The sequence below is a fragment of the Phodopus roborovskii genome, unplaced genomic scaffold (genome assembly GCF_943737965.1).
Source record: "Phodopus roborovskii unplaced genomic scaffold, PHOROB, whole genome shotgun sequence".
NCBI lineage: Eukaryota > Metazoa > Chordata > Mammalia > Rodentia > Cricetidae > Phodopus > Phodopus roborovskii.
In genome coordinates this window covers 3,528,073-3,543,148 of record NW_026126417.1, presented here as the reverse complement: position 1 = coordinate 3,543,148, position 15,076 = coordinate 3,528,073, and the positions used below count along the sequence as shown (strand labels likewise).

At 38.8% G+C, this 15,076-nt stretch overlaps 2 protein-coding genes across 2 annotated transcripts in view; one reads left to right on the top strand and one right to left on the bottom strand.

Moving 5' to 3' along the window:
* Positions 1-13,607, bottom strand: part of Chrm5 (cholinergic receptor muscarinic 5) — a 49,448-nt gene extending 35,841 nt beyond the window's left edge. The window contains exon 1 of the mRNA XM_051183779.1: positions 13,233-13,607. The gene's annotated coding sequence lies outside the window, so the exon portion shown is untranslated. The remainder of the gene's footprint in view (positions 1-13,232) is intronic.
* Aven (apoptosis and caspase activation inhibitor) overlaps positions 1-15,076 on the top strand; it is a 115,644-nt gene that overhangs the window by 20,607 nt on the left and 79,961 nt on the right. The gene's annotated exons all lie outside the window — the stretch shown is intronic.

The following is a 15,076-nucleotide window of genomic DNA, read 5'->3' as shown; positions in this document are numbered from 1 at the left end:
TGGATCCTGTCCTGGAACTTGCTCTTGTAGACCAGGCTGGTCTTGAACTTGCAGAGATCTGCCTGTCTCTGCCTCCCAAGTGCTGGGATTAAAGGCATGCGCCGCCACCACCCGGCTTAACCTTTAATAGCATCTTCAAACCAAGAGTATCAAGCCTAGTGAGAGTTCTTAGCAATTTAGGTTTAAAGTCAATAGGAAAGAGGGGTATGTGCATATGGTAATATATGACCTAGTGATAATGAGATGCCTTAAGCGGATGAGATAAGTGCCACCGTGTCCACAACACCTATCAAGTACAGACTCCATATGAAGTATATAAGGCTCTTTTTCGGTTTCATTAAACCTTAACGTTAATCACCTATGGTAGATTTTTTTTTATCTCTCTGTGTGTTGAGGACAAGTCTTAGCTACAACATAGTCAAACAACAATGCATACCAGTTAGTAATTACCTATCAACAATGGCTTTGAATGTAAAAGTGTTTTATTCCCCTTAAGAGTGGTTCATTAGCTAAACAGACAAGATCCAAATATGTGACTCTGCACCTTAAAAGACTCACACAGACTGAACATTAAGACATGGCTAAGGTATTCTGCACAATTGGAAACACTGTAGACTCTTTTCTGCCTGCCTTTGGATTGATTTATTTTGTCAGATAATGAATAGCACCTCCTGGTTTCCTAGTTTTATTTGCTTGCAGTACCTTTTCCTTTCCCTGTATTGTAATGTTGTGCCTGTTTGTGATGTTGAGGTGCAGAGGCAAGAGATAGATGGATCCTATTTTTTTAATCTAATATGTTGGTCTGTGCTTTTTGATTAGGGAGCTGAGATCGAGATTGTAAATGTAAATGTTTAGAGTTGGTACAGAAAGGTATATATTAATGATACATTAATGCCTGTCATTTTTTTTTTTTTTTTTTAGATTTTGTAGTGTTTAGTGCTTTCCTGTTTTTCATTTGCTTAACTGCTAGTCTAACATGATTCATTCTTTCTTGTGGCTTCATGAATGTGTTTATTTTTCTTCACTCTGAAGGATTCTTTCATATTTCTTCTGTAGAGCTGGTTTAGTGGCCATGACGTTCTTTAGCCTGTTCTTACTTTAGAAGGTTTTCATTTGCCTTCAGTTATGACAGCTAGTTTCTCTGCTATAGTAGTTGGGATTGGCAGTGTTTTTGACCTGTGGTTGGATAAATTTATGGCTGTAGAACCCACAGATAGGGAGATGTGAATTTATGTTAAAGATCATTCACTATGATCAAGTAAGACATTTCCCCTGGAGCAAAAGGTATGTGCAGTGTAACTCAGCGAGTGGGATTCATCATAGTCATAGGATGGGCAAACAGCGCAGATCATTCTGTATTCACTGTGAAAACTTTCAACAAATAAGGTGTAGGAGGACTATTTCCCTATAAAAATTAAGGCTGGATATGATAAACCCACAGTCAACAGTGTAATGTATAATGATTTCCAGAGATAAGACAAGGATGGGCCTCTGCATGGCTTCTGTCCCACACCAGAGTGATCAGGCAAGGAAAAAGAGAAAGGAACCCAAAGGGAAGGGATGGAGTGAAATTGTCTCTGTAGATGACATGATTTTATAGGAGAAAACGCTAAAGTTTCATCAAAAAACCTACTGTTAAAGCCTTATCAGTTTTGTCATTTTAATGTTTAAAAACAAACAATGAACAAATACAGGAATGTTACATGCAAAATCAACTTGTAATTAGTGTTTGAAAACACTAATCTTTGAGAAAAGACAGGGCCAGGCACTCTGAATTTCCAGGAAATGTTCAATAATTGGAACTCAAATACCCAAGGAATTCCTTATCCCCAGGGAGCCTTTGCTTTCAAAGCCAGTCTCTACAAGTCTCTGAGCAGCAGCAGGCCCAGGAAGCCTAGGTGTCTGATGCTCTTGCAGACCTGATGCCCATAGTATTCCCATGGAGACAGACTCTACAATATAGCAGTTTGGAATTCTGTGCAGTTAATTTGTTAAGCAAGATTATTTGTAACTCTCATGTTTCGTTGCAAATTCCTGTAAAGATTAAACTCTTTATATAAACACTGAGCCATCTCACCAGCCCCAAAAAACTAGTGTTGACTCACTTCATTTAAACTGAAAAGCTTGGGAAATGTGGATTTATTTCAGCCTTGACTTGGATTATTATGACAGAGGCACTCAGGAGCTCCAACACAAAATGAGTTTTCCTTGACTGCTGAGAATTATTAACTCAAGCAAAAAGATAATTATGTGTTATAAGCCAAGTATGCTAAAAGTCAAGCAAATTCATCTGTTTCCTTTTTTTTTTTTTTTTTTAAGGAGAATTGATAAGATACCATTTTTCTTACTATTTTTCACACTGCTTCTTAGCTTTCATATTCAATTATCTTCCCCTGGCAATTTTGAGAGATGAACAAGAGGAGTTGCCACTAAGGTCTGGCAAAGTGATGATTGTACAGCTGCACCTAAGCTCAGTGTGACTCCAGGTGGCCACAGTAGCTTCCGACTTGATTGCTTTTCTTTTTTACCCCCTCCTTTGGGATTTTTTGAGACAGGGTCAATATGTAGCCCTGATTGTCCAGGAACTTGCTGTGTAACCTGAGCTGGTTTCTTAAGTCATAAAGATACGCCTGCCCCTGCCTCCTGAGTGCTGGGATTAAAGGCGTGTGCTACCATGCCTGGCTCCTCTTTTAAGGTGAGAAGGGACTCATTTAAAGACATTTCTGAATTCTAGGTTGTTGGAACCCTTTTGACTGGAGGTTGTCATGATGTCATTTTTAAGCTAGGCTATATTTGGCTATGAGAGAGCTATGCTTTCCCCTATATTTTGAAGTCCAGATGGCTGGTAATTTTCTTGATCTTCTTTGTTTTCTTTGCATATAGTGTAAATAGAATTTGGGGACATGTACTTTTTTGTACTTAGAGCAGGAAGTAATTTTCTGTTCTGTGGACAATGATAAGTGAGCCAAATTGGGGGGCAAGTTTGTCTTTAGAGCCTGCCCTCCTCTTAAAAACAAATTTCCTTTTGTATTTAGGTTTTAAAATTCTCATTTTTATTAACTTAAATTTATTGATTTTATGTATATGGTGCTTTTGTCTGCATGTGTTTTCTGTGTACTATATCTATGCCTAGTGTCTCTGAAGGCCAGAAGGAGGGCATCAGATTCCTTGGAACTGGAGTTACAGATGGTAGTAAGCTTCCACATGGGTTCTGTGGAAGACCAGCCAGTGCTCTTAACTGCTGAGCCATCTCTCTCCCTAACCCATAGGTGTTGGACTACCTGTTGTAACATAGGAAGCTTCCTGTGTTCATTTGCTTACTCTTAGGGTACCACTCCTAGGAACTCTTCTATGTATGTTAATTATTTAGTCTGTGTTCCTGTTGCCTATGGCCAGAGCTTATTGCCTGAGAGTTAATGCCTCTGGAGTATTGGTATGTGGAGCCACATCAGAACACCTTTATGTAAGTGAAGTTCCAGTGTAGGGGAACCCTTGTATCAGGCTGTGTCGGTTCATGCTTGTCAAGTCAAGACGTTCCCAATGGAATGATTTTGGAGGGTATGCTGTTAACAGAATAACATGAATCCAGTCTTTGCGGGAGTGTGTGTGCCTGGCAGCTGAATACTATAGCTCCTAAATAAGAATTTGCTGCTACTTAGGTTAAAGGCATCTTTAGCTGAACATGTTTGATTACAGTGTATGTTGTCTTTGTTACCTCGGTTGCTGTGAGCCACACTAGTTTACTGTGGTATCATCTTGAAAAGTAGCACTGATATCATTAGGAACTGTAAACCTCTCCATTTTCATTCTTATAATTTTTTTTTTTTTTTGAGTCTGAGATCAAAGTGAAAGAAGTAGTGAGTTGAATTTTGTTTTGAAAACTAGAGAGTTGACAGTTAAGAAGCACTCTTACATGGTGAATTCATGGCTAGAGAAGCTGGGCTCTGAATGCATTCTGTTGATACCAATCAGGCCTCTTGGATTGACCCTGCTCCTCTGTTAAGAAGGTAGAAGAAATTGCTGGAGGAAAGATGTGCAAGTACATAGGTTGTTTTCTCTTGACTGAGTATTTGTTTCTTCCTGCATGTGCCCTTTAGATTACTGAGGGTGTCACACTGCTCTTTGTTATGTGATATCCATGTGCTTTGAGCCAGTGACATTCCTTCCCTCATTCTTCAAAGAGACATGGAGTGTTCATCTCATGTACAATTTCAACCATCTTTTGGCCAAATGTTGACTCTTTTAGATTGGAGAACTGAAGTGCATATGGGTTGCAATGTAAACCAGGGCCATTCAGGTATTTGTGGGAGAGAAGATGCTCAAAGAACTTTTCTTCTTCTCTTTTTGTACCTGCGTAGACTGTGCAGCTTCTAAATCATGGCAGTAGACACCCATTTGAATTTTAGTACTTTCCTTTGGATGGGGTTTTGGAATTGAGTTGTTTGTGGTTTTGTTCTTGGTAGTGAGCTATAAAAACGCTGTGAGCATAACACATATAATTGTGTAGTTTTGTTTTTGTCTTTTGTTTTTTTTTTCCTGAGATAGTTTTTCTCTGTGGCTTAGGCTGGCTGGGAATTCACTATGTAGTTCTGGCTAGACTTCAAGTATTCTTTTTGCCTTTGGTTCTCAAATATTGGTATTGCTGGCATAAACACCTATTTATTTATTTTCAGAGTTCAATTTTTCTCAGACCAATTAGGGTCCAATTTGTACAGTGTAGGTTTCATTTCTACTTTTAAAGTGTACTTTGTGTGTGTGCATGTGTGTCTGTGTGCGTGGTGTGTCTGTGTGCGTGTGTCTGTGTGCGTGTGGCCATGCGTGTTTAAAAAGAAGCTCACTGCGAGTCCTGTGTTAGATTTGTCAGTACAAGAGCCTGTTCAGCGTGAGCTCAGCAAATACTGCCAGTACTTGAGTGTTACTTAGTCACAAGGGCCAGCCTTCCTTGGGCCTCTTTATAGTTGTAAATAGGAATAATGAATTTTGAAATAGTCCTTTCTGTTATAATCTTGGATATGTTACACCAAGATCCCATCACAGGAAACTATAAGAGAATATATGATTTTCTATTTGCAGAAATTGTCAAAGACTTCCAAAGCTCATTTTCCCAGATGCGGTATAGAACTTCTATGAGAAGATAAGTAATCACAGACCATGCTTGCTTTCAGAGTGTTCCAAAGGAGAGAGAGGGTGCCAGCTGTGTGTGTTCCTTGTGGCCACTGAGCGGGGGTGAGCTTGCTGACCTGCCTCCTAGCAGAGAATGAGCATGTGCAGGATAGAATGGGCTATGATGCGTGGTAGCTGGGGGAGGAGGTGTGATGGGCAGTGGCGGATTTGTTTCAGGTTGTCTCACTTTCACATCTTTGACAGCATTGCTCTGATGGCTTTCAGTGGTAGTAATTCATGAAAATACAGTCACCTTTCAGGATAGCAGCAGAGCTGTTTCCTGAGGGAAGCTCCTGGTCTCATGTCAGTAGGTGAGCCTTTTGTGTTCCTTTGAATTGAAACGGTGGTGAAGTCTTTGTTCCAGTTGTTTCTAAGAGGGGTAGTAGGTAGGTTTTCTGAAGAGGGAAGAGATGGATACTTTCCTCTTTATTCTCCCGAGAACCCACTTGAGCCCGCAGTTATTTTTTCTGTATAGAGTATTATTGTTGTGACCATGAATGTAGGTATTTTTATGAACATATATTAATTATATGTGATAATGGATTTCATTGGTATTTCATACATACATTTAAATGTATTTTGATCACATCCACCCCCCCCACCACCTCCCTGTACCCTCTCCTGTCCAGTTTAGGCATCTCTTTTCTGTACAAGAAATGGCTATGGGAGTTGATTTCCTTCTCAAGAGATCTGTAATATTGGTTATTTTATTCCTGTTCATAGTAGGTTATACCACTAGAGCCTTGCTCAGAGGTAGGAGAAGAGAACATAGAAAAGAAAAAAACCCATGATTCCACTTTTAGGACATTTGCTTCAAAATTTCAGTTGACAATTTGGGGAAAGATAAGTTTATTTAAAATTAACTCTTTTTCTTGGTACTTATATTTGTTGGTAATTCAGATGGTTATATATTTATGGTTACAACTGGTCAGTCTGATTCTTAAAATCCTTTGAGTATAAAATTATAAGGAGTTCATAATGTATTTTTAGACTTTGCAAAATAAAGGTGTGCTGGCCACTGGAGCTTTTTTTCCCCTGTCAGTAAGCCCTAGGGACTGTCCTGTGTTGCCCACTCAGTGGCTTACAAGTGTGTGCCATCATTTTGGGCATTTTTAATGTAGGCATAGGAATTGAATTAAGTTTTGGCTCAAACACTTTACTGATTGAACCATCTCCTCAGCCAGGAAAACTAGTTTTGAAATAGGATCCATTTGATAAGAATTATGACAACTCCTCAATGAACAGAGTTGTCCTGGAGGAGGATCTGCCACATAACCTCACAGGTCACATATAATAATCAAAAATTTCTTTTGATTAGATTCCTGTTTTTTTTAATTTTTAAATTAAATTATTATTATTACTATTATTTTTTGAGACAGTATCTCATGTAGCTCAGGGGCCTAGAGCTTGCTTTACAGCTGAGGGTAACCTAGAACTTCATGTCTGCAATTTGTATATGCCTAGTCCTGGGGTTACAGGTGTAGGCTACCATGCCTTGCTGATGGGGTACTGGCAGGTACTGGGGATCAAATGCAGTGTACTGTGCATAGGCACACTCACTCACTGTAGCCCTGGCTGATCTGCTTCCTGTATTCTGGAATTACTTAGTCCCCCCCCCAAAGTTATTTATGCCTTTTCTTTTTTACCTACTGTAACATGCTGCAATGTTCAATTACATTGAAGCATAGGTTTGAGTTCTTCAGGCTCTGTCCTCCTTTCATAGTCAGCTAAGTACTGAGCCCATAGGCCTGGAATTGGCTAAAGATAATAAGATGACTGGCCAAATGCTAAGGAAAGAGTACTTGAAAGGGTCCCCCTTGTTGGGATATCCAACCATTCTCTTGATTTCTCACACCTCATTCTGAAACATTTTATGGCACATTTTATCTCACTGTTTTGTTTCTATGCTTGATTTCCTGATTACACATGATATAATTTACTGAGATTTTGTTCATTTTATTTACTTCTGGCATAGTTCACCCAATCCAAATTATAGCTGTTTAAAATAAACTTTAAATCGATTTGGATCCTTAGGTCTTGGTTGCTTGATCATTGCTGAGACTATAGGATAACTGTGTGGCATTTTATATGTCTAGGCAATGCTGGGTTGCAGCCTGTATCCTCTTAGGCTCACATGAGTAATTGTGGATTGGTTCTTGGTGGTATCTGTTTGGAATCAAAAACATGTAAACTGGGGAGTACCTTTGTGAATCCTCTAGATGGCAGAACAATTACAATGTACGCACTTTGGAAGTGTCTCGAAAGAACGTGGAAGTAATGGCAAAAGCAGGGATCTGTGGGCTATAGCCTTTCTGTCTAGAGAAGATCTAGTTTTGTATGCTTTCCATATAGATGTTTTTTATCTTAGGTCTTTCTTGAAGCAATGTAGCTGCTAAAATACAGTATGATAAAACTCAAAATCTTAAGTTGTGCACACAAACATCAAACTGCAGGCTTGGTGAAGACCACATATCTAATTTCTTTGCCATAGCTAACTCCATCCCAGCACCAAGGATGAGTTCTAAAGCAATGCCAGCTTATGCTTGCCTTCATTTCCATTATAGTACAGGCTTTTGCCACTGCCCCTACTTGTACAGAAACCATCACTGTTGGCATAGATTTAACTGATGGGAAATCTTGAGGTTCTGGTGATGCTGACCCACAAACTGGGGAAGATCTGACTGATACCTGAGCAGAGTCTAAGTGCTAAAGGGAAAAGGAAAATAAATGAAGATTTTGAGGGTGCAGTTCTCTCTGCTCTCAACATCTGATAGCTAATGTCACTATCTCTTTAGTTTCTGTTTTTTTCTTTATTTCATTTTATGTGTATGAGTGTTTTGCCTGCATGTGCGTTGGTATACTACGTGTGTATCTGGTGACCTAGGAGGCCAGGAGAGGGCATTAGATCCTCTGATCTGGAGTTTCAGAGTTGTAACCTATCACATGGGTGCTGGGTATGGAATCCTGGTCCTCTGAAAGAGCAGCAAGTACTCTGAACTCCAGAGCCTTCTCCCCAGGCCCTGTCTCCACAGTTTCCTGTAGTCACCTTTTAACAACAAAATCCATTGAAATCTTTTGGGACTATTGATTTCCTGGATCTCAATCAACACAGTGTGGAAAATGTGATTTCCATATTTAAAGTACACCAGAAATATAAGGGCTAAATATGCTATATTATATTTGCTCATTTTCTAATATCATAATTTCCTTAATGTGTATGACCTCTACATAGCTTTTATTTTTATTTCAGTACAGTGTTCTCAAAGGCCATCACACTGAGACTTTACTGAGTAAACCACTTGCCCTATGACCAGTAAAGGAAACTGAAGTATATTTGTATCACTTTTTCTGCCTGTTTGAGACTGTTCTTAAAAATATACTACTAGAACATATTTTCATACTCATTGAGCACACTCACTGATTAACTGTTTCTGAATATACTTGTAAATAGACAATGGGTATGATTATTATTCTTGCGACTCTCACCCATGAGTAATGCAGAGTTTCATAGACAAGACAAACATACATTTTCAGGGATAACTGACAAAGTGTTGTAAGAGAAGCATTATCAATGTGCTAATGAAGTTTCTAGCCATGAATAGCTTTTCTGTAGTTATTATAAGTCCCCAGAAATTACAGAAGACTGTCCTTGTTAATGGTATATAAGAGAAAAGAGACTTTCACCAGCCAGCTTCTTTGGATTATTGTTCCAGAAAGTTCAAGGTTTTTATTAGGGTATCTGGACTGGACATTGTCTCGTGCTTTGCTGTTCAAAGGGCTCAGTGTTTGATACCGTGTTTCTATAGTGATAAGTGGAAAGGCCCACATGCCCTGATGACAGCAACAGCATCACACTGCACAACTATAAAAGCACTTTCTGATTGATCTGGGCTCTTGAGTTATTTGACTAATATTTCATGTTATATAAAAAATAGAGGATGTCAGCATTGTCCAGCATTTCAATAATACAGTGTAATTAATCAGTACGTAGGGGCAGATATGTGCTTTTTCAATCTTGTCACAGTCTGTCATTTCAAGCAAAAGGTGTAACCATAAAAAATGAGCTTGGTTTGTAATCATGTGTGGAGATGTTATTGCTTTGTTTATATTTGTGTATGTTCTATGCCTAGGAGGCTGTTACAGATGACTAGGATTTTGAGCAGGGACAATTGCTATTAGTCTAAAGGGAAACTACACCCATGTTTGTGGAAGAATTGTCTGGTCTGCCATTGTCATTTGCAGCTAGCTGGAGTTACAAATAAAGGTTAACTGTTTGTTCCAAGAGGGAAGATAACAAAAGGGAAGATGGTCCATATGTGTACATGTATTGGTAAGAAGAGCTCCTCTTTTCATTCCCTTTGTTGATCTCTGACTTATAATTCCTGAATTATTTTTATATTTTCTTTGCAAGTTCATGTTGAAGGGTGGTATTATGGAACACAGTATTCTTACTAATGAAGGAGATTCTCTCTTAAACAATTCTTGATTTCTTAGAAGGGTGTTAACCAGGCCCTTCTCACTCTCAGGCTACCACACTAGTTTGAATGTCACACACTAATTACCCTGGCTTCCAGTGAGAATATGTACTTGGGACTCTCTCAGTGAGAGCACTGCCTTTCCCATTTGAGGTGTACTGACAGCTTTCCTCAAGTACTTTAAGCAGCATTGATGTCCCCAGTTGTACTGGGGTTAATCTTGCACCTGAGGTTTTTCTTTTCTCGCTTCTGCTCTACTAATGTCTCTTGCTTGCTTACTAGAATTTTCTACTGTCCCATTTTATCCTCATCTGTGAAATTAGGTAACATGATGTTTACATCCCCCATGATGTTTCAAAATTATTAGTGAGGTAAGCTGTGAAGTGGTGCTTTTCTCCTTCAGAGTTGATGCTGAAAAGTGGCAGGTGCTAAGAAAGCATTTTTCTTTTCCTAATTCAGCTCCTGCCACGGAGCTTTCTGGTGTCTCAATGATGTGACTTGAAACGAGCATGCTTGCAGCCCTTCTTCATCTAGCTCCCCTGAAAGGGTGTAATCATATTTGATATCAGCCATTTCCCTAGTCATAGATCATGATGTCACAAACCAAGGATCATTTCCTCCAGCATGAATAAGCTGGAGAGGAGGAGAATGTCCATGATGACTTAGTTAACATCTTTATTCAAAGTCAGTCATTTCTTAAAGAAAATGAACCACAAGCCACAATCCTGCTCTAGTCCTCCTGAAATACCCATTGAATTAGGCAGAACACTGCATTCACCACTATACTACATTTAAAATTGTTTCAAAAAATTAAAAACTTATACAAGTGTGCATAAGTTGATACCTACTTTTAAAGCACTTAAAATAGGGCTTCTTGATAAGATAAATGTCAATAGATTAGCATGAACTTCATATGTATATTTCTAATTTTAACATATAAACATAACAATAGAATTATGTTGCTTGTTATTTCAGGTAAAATGACTTCCTTTTAAAGATTGGAATGATATCAGAGACACTTGGTAGAGTTACATTTTGACTCAGAGTTTAAATAGAAAGCGTATAGGATGATATAAATCCAGGGTCTAAGATACAGTATATTAGATATCACTAATAAGGATATGATAGCCAAAACATTTTCTCCATTAGTGAATCACAAAAACAATTAGTAGTCATTGACTATTCCCCAAGATTCAAAATCTTATTAAGTATACTGATACTAAGGAAAATTCCCATGAATAAACTCAGTTGTAAGATAATTCACTCTAAACCCCCTTAGGTGCCATGATGGTTCATTGAACATTTGCCATGAAAACTTGGCAATTTGAGTTCAATCCCACATAAAGGTAGAAGGAGACAACTAACTCCACAGTTTCCTTGATCTCTCCATGTATGGTGTGGCCCACTACCCACACACCACTGTCTCTTTCTCTCTCTGACTCTGTCTGATTCTCTCTCTCTCTCTCTCTCTCTCTCTCTCTCTCTCTCTCTCTCTCCACACACACACACACACACACACACACACACAAAACCTGCTGGGCATGGTGGCGCATGCCCAGAGGCAAGCAGATCTTGAGTGAGGTCAGCCTGGTCTACAGAGTGAGTTCCATGACAGCCAGGGATACACAGAGAAACCCTGTCTCAAAAAAAAAAAAAAAAAAAATAATAAAAATAATAATAATGAAAAAAAGAAACCTTACCCATTTGTACCTATGAGATGTTAAGGATAATGGTGCTTTTAGCCTTTTAGAACATTGGTAATTGTAGCTTGTTCTGAATTTCTGAATTACTACATCTTTTTTGGAAACTGTTGCTGAGAATGACATAGCTTTCTGAACAGATTATTATAAATAGGAGAGAAAGTGAAGGTTTAGTGGGATTGATTCTGTCAGAGACTAACTTAGGAGTTGGTATTTGGCCTGTCTGTCTGTCTGCCCATCCATTGTCATTGGAGGATAAGCTATGAAAGGAGGCAAATTCCCTGAGAAGTGGTACGTGAATCTTCCTCATAACAGTGAGTAAATGAAATGTCAGGGACATTATTTTACATCCCTTCTAGTCTGCACAGTGTTGTAAATCTCCTTTTCCTCTAGGTAATTAAAATTTTAAATTTTGATTTGAAAGACTATTTGGCATTTTTCCCTTAAGGGTCATGCTTTTGAAGCATGGCAATCTGTAAAAACAAGGTGGAAACAGAAGAAAAGAATCTTTAGGGATTCAAGTCAGTTTCAGCTGTTGGGGTGGGGGGCAAAAAGCCAGCACTTCAGTTAGGCTGTTATGTAAGTTTGGAATTTATATTCTTTTTTAGTTTTTTTTCCCCTTTTTCTGAAACAATTGGTGTAGTTGACAGTCAAGTCACTATCTGTATTGGAATTATTGCTTGCCTTTGTTACTGGAAAATGGTAAGTTAGAGTCTATAGTGACTTCAGATGCAAACGATATGTGACATTTAAGGTTATTTATGCAGTCTCTTGAAAAAAGTTAAAGAGAGGAGTTGTGTATCCCACTGTCCTAATTAAAAACTGAAAACAAAGAGATCAGTGAAATGGGACAAGTTTCCTTCTTCCTGTTACTTTGGTTGGGGATGGAACTCAGGCCCTGCATAGGCCAGGCAAGTGGTCTGTCTACTCAGGAGTTGTTAGAATAACAACTTTGGATGGTTTTTCTTGGATTAGCAAATTTCTTTAGTTAGGTGTGGTGTACATTTGTTGTTTTTCTTATCTCCACCCTTCCAAGCTAATAGAAACATGACTTTGTTTTAGGGCTTTTTGTAAAATTTTTGAACTGACTTTTCAATTGAACTTATGACAATGACTTTATACCAGTGAGGTTCTATGGAAGGAATTAAAATGTCATCAGGTGAAGATGGTTGATGATTACTTTCTGTGATTTTTTTTTTTTTTTTTTTTAAACATGGAAAGCCTCATTCTGGAATTAAATGCTAGATAGTTTCTACAAGGCACCCTTTAAAATTCTTCCATGGCATTTCTTAGTTTGCACCACCAGCCTGTATGGAAACTTTTGAGGTTTTAATGTGCCAGATTTCTTTTTGTTCTGTTCTTAAGTGTCCTCATTTGCTCTACTGTCTTTGGGGGTAAATTCACCCCACTAGAGGTTGCTTCTATCAGTGTGAATGAATGTGACATCACAGTTTAGGTTTCTTTCTTTCTTTCTTTTTGCTAAGAATTAAAGTCAGTCATTGAGCCTTTTAAAAACATTGACAGAGTGTGGCTTGCCTTGCCTGTGATTCCTTCCTTTCCCCCAAGTTCCTTGTCAAGCTTGGTGAAACCCTCTGTGGCAGCATCCTGAATCTTCTCATGCTTTCAAATTACTAAATAAAATTATAATTCTTTACAAAAAAAGAAGAAAAAGATGGAATCATTCAGTGAAAAGATAAATGGGATTTGCAAGCCATGTTATTGTTGAGTTGTGAGTGGCTACCATGCAGCCTAAGTAGAAACAGGTGTTTACCTCAGAAGGTTTCAATCTGAGGTAAGAGCCATATGAAATTCAGCTCTCCTGACCCACCCACTGCATAGCCGGTTTCATTCCAGTAGCCAAGCCATGAATTAATGTTATAAAATCACGTCTTACCTGGTAGCAGTTGGCTGAAGCTCAGTGAAGAATGGTAAGCTCTCATTCTCAAAATGCCTCGTCGACTGTGCTGTGGTGATCTCTTTCACCCGAGTGTCTTATTTCTTGCAGCATCTCTCAGGCCCGCTAATCCTGTGGTGTCAGTTAGGACAGCTCACAGCAAGGAGAAGACTCCATTTGGGTAGGATTGTGGAAATCAAAGGGTGAATTTTGCCTCTATCAGATAACAGCAGTTGATCTGACCACAGTGCTCAGAACTTATTAAAAATTCATTGGCTCTCTCGGCAGTGAGAAATCCTGATGGCTCCTGCAGATGTTTCATGCTCTGGAAAAGTTCTGCTCACCTCTAATTCACAATCATAAACGTCCCCAAATCATGCTCTAACATTGTTGTATGTTCCAGAAGCACAGATGTTCTCTAGCACCTTCTGCTTCCCTTGGTTTTCTCCTGAACAACTTTCCTCCGTCCTCAGCCTTCTGTCTGCAGAGGTGCAGAGTTTCCTCTCTTTCCGGGTGCTTCTGTTAACACGTCGCTCTAGTGGTTTCTGAGTGGTGAGGGAAAAATCCAAAAGGAAGAACAGCTTTATCATATCCCAGACACTGAACATGAATGAAGCGCTGATAGGATCCGTTCAAACCAGACAGCCAAGTGGTGGGATGCCGCTTTCATACATAATGAACTCATTAATTACTCCTCCCAATGGACAGCGATGTGCCCTGGCAGGAAGAGGGGAAGGAGCAGAGGGGCGTGTGCTGTTGTTCACTAGGTGATTTGAGCTGCTTGTCACTGAGGAGGGAATCCAGGGGAGGCTGCAGCTCTGGAGTGTGATCAGGTAGACCAGGCAAGTTATTTTGACAGACAGTTAAATGACGTATTTTGGAAGGAGGGGAAAAAAAAAAAAGCTTAGCAAGAGGTAGCTGGAATGCAGTTCCCGGAAATCTTACGAATGACATCTCTCCTGCTGGAAACATTTCCTACCTTTGCCCTGCAGTATTGCAGAGGTTCTGTCCAGCTGTGTGGTCGTCATGTAGTTTTCTAAAAGAGAACTTTCCAGAGGTCTTAGATGGCAAGCATATGCTATGAATTACAAAAACAACAACAAAAACAAACAAACGGTGACAAGGAAAGGCTTTCCTTAATAAAAGGTGCCCACTCATGTTTTATACATCTCTTGGGCACATGTGTTTTTGCTTTGGTATAAGCTTTACAAATCACTTGGTATAAAATATAATGAATGGTCTTCAACCGGCTTTCTTTAAACTACATGAAATTCTGATCAGCTATATAAAGTATAGATATAAAAATACCAGTATCATAATTTTTTTATACTTTAGTTGTTTAATTTGGCAAGGACCTTTCACCCACTTCTCAGTGGAGCCCCTTTGAACTATGATTAGCCACGAGGATGTTTTAAAATGTTGAAAACTTCAAACTTAGACAAAGGTGAAAGGAAATACATAGATTCCCTATAGACCCATTGTCCTGATTCAATAACTCCTGGTATTTTCCTCTTTATTGAAATGCTTTAAAAGAAATCTCATTTTATTTCTTTCTGCCTAACTGTGTATTGTTTAAAACGTCACAAACCCTTTTCAGGTGTTCTCTGTGGCCATCCACTAGCCACTGTACTTAAAATTTTTTTTTTGTTTCTCAGAAGCTGTGTTTTCATAGGGCTTCTCAAGTAAGAATCCAAAGTGTACACTCATACTTAGTTATCAACATTAGAAGCTTAAATCCTGATAAATTTAACTACATATGAGAAAGAAGTAGTTTTAATTTTGTAATGCCATCCATGCTAATATACAAGAGAATATCTCTTACTTTCTTGAACCCTTTCCTGCTT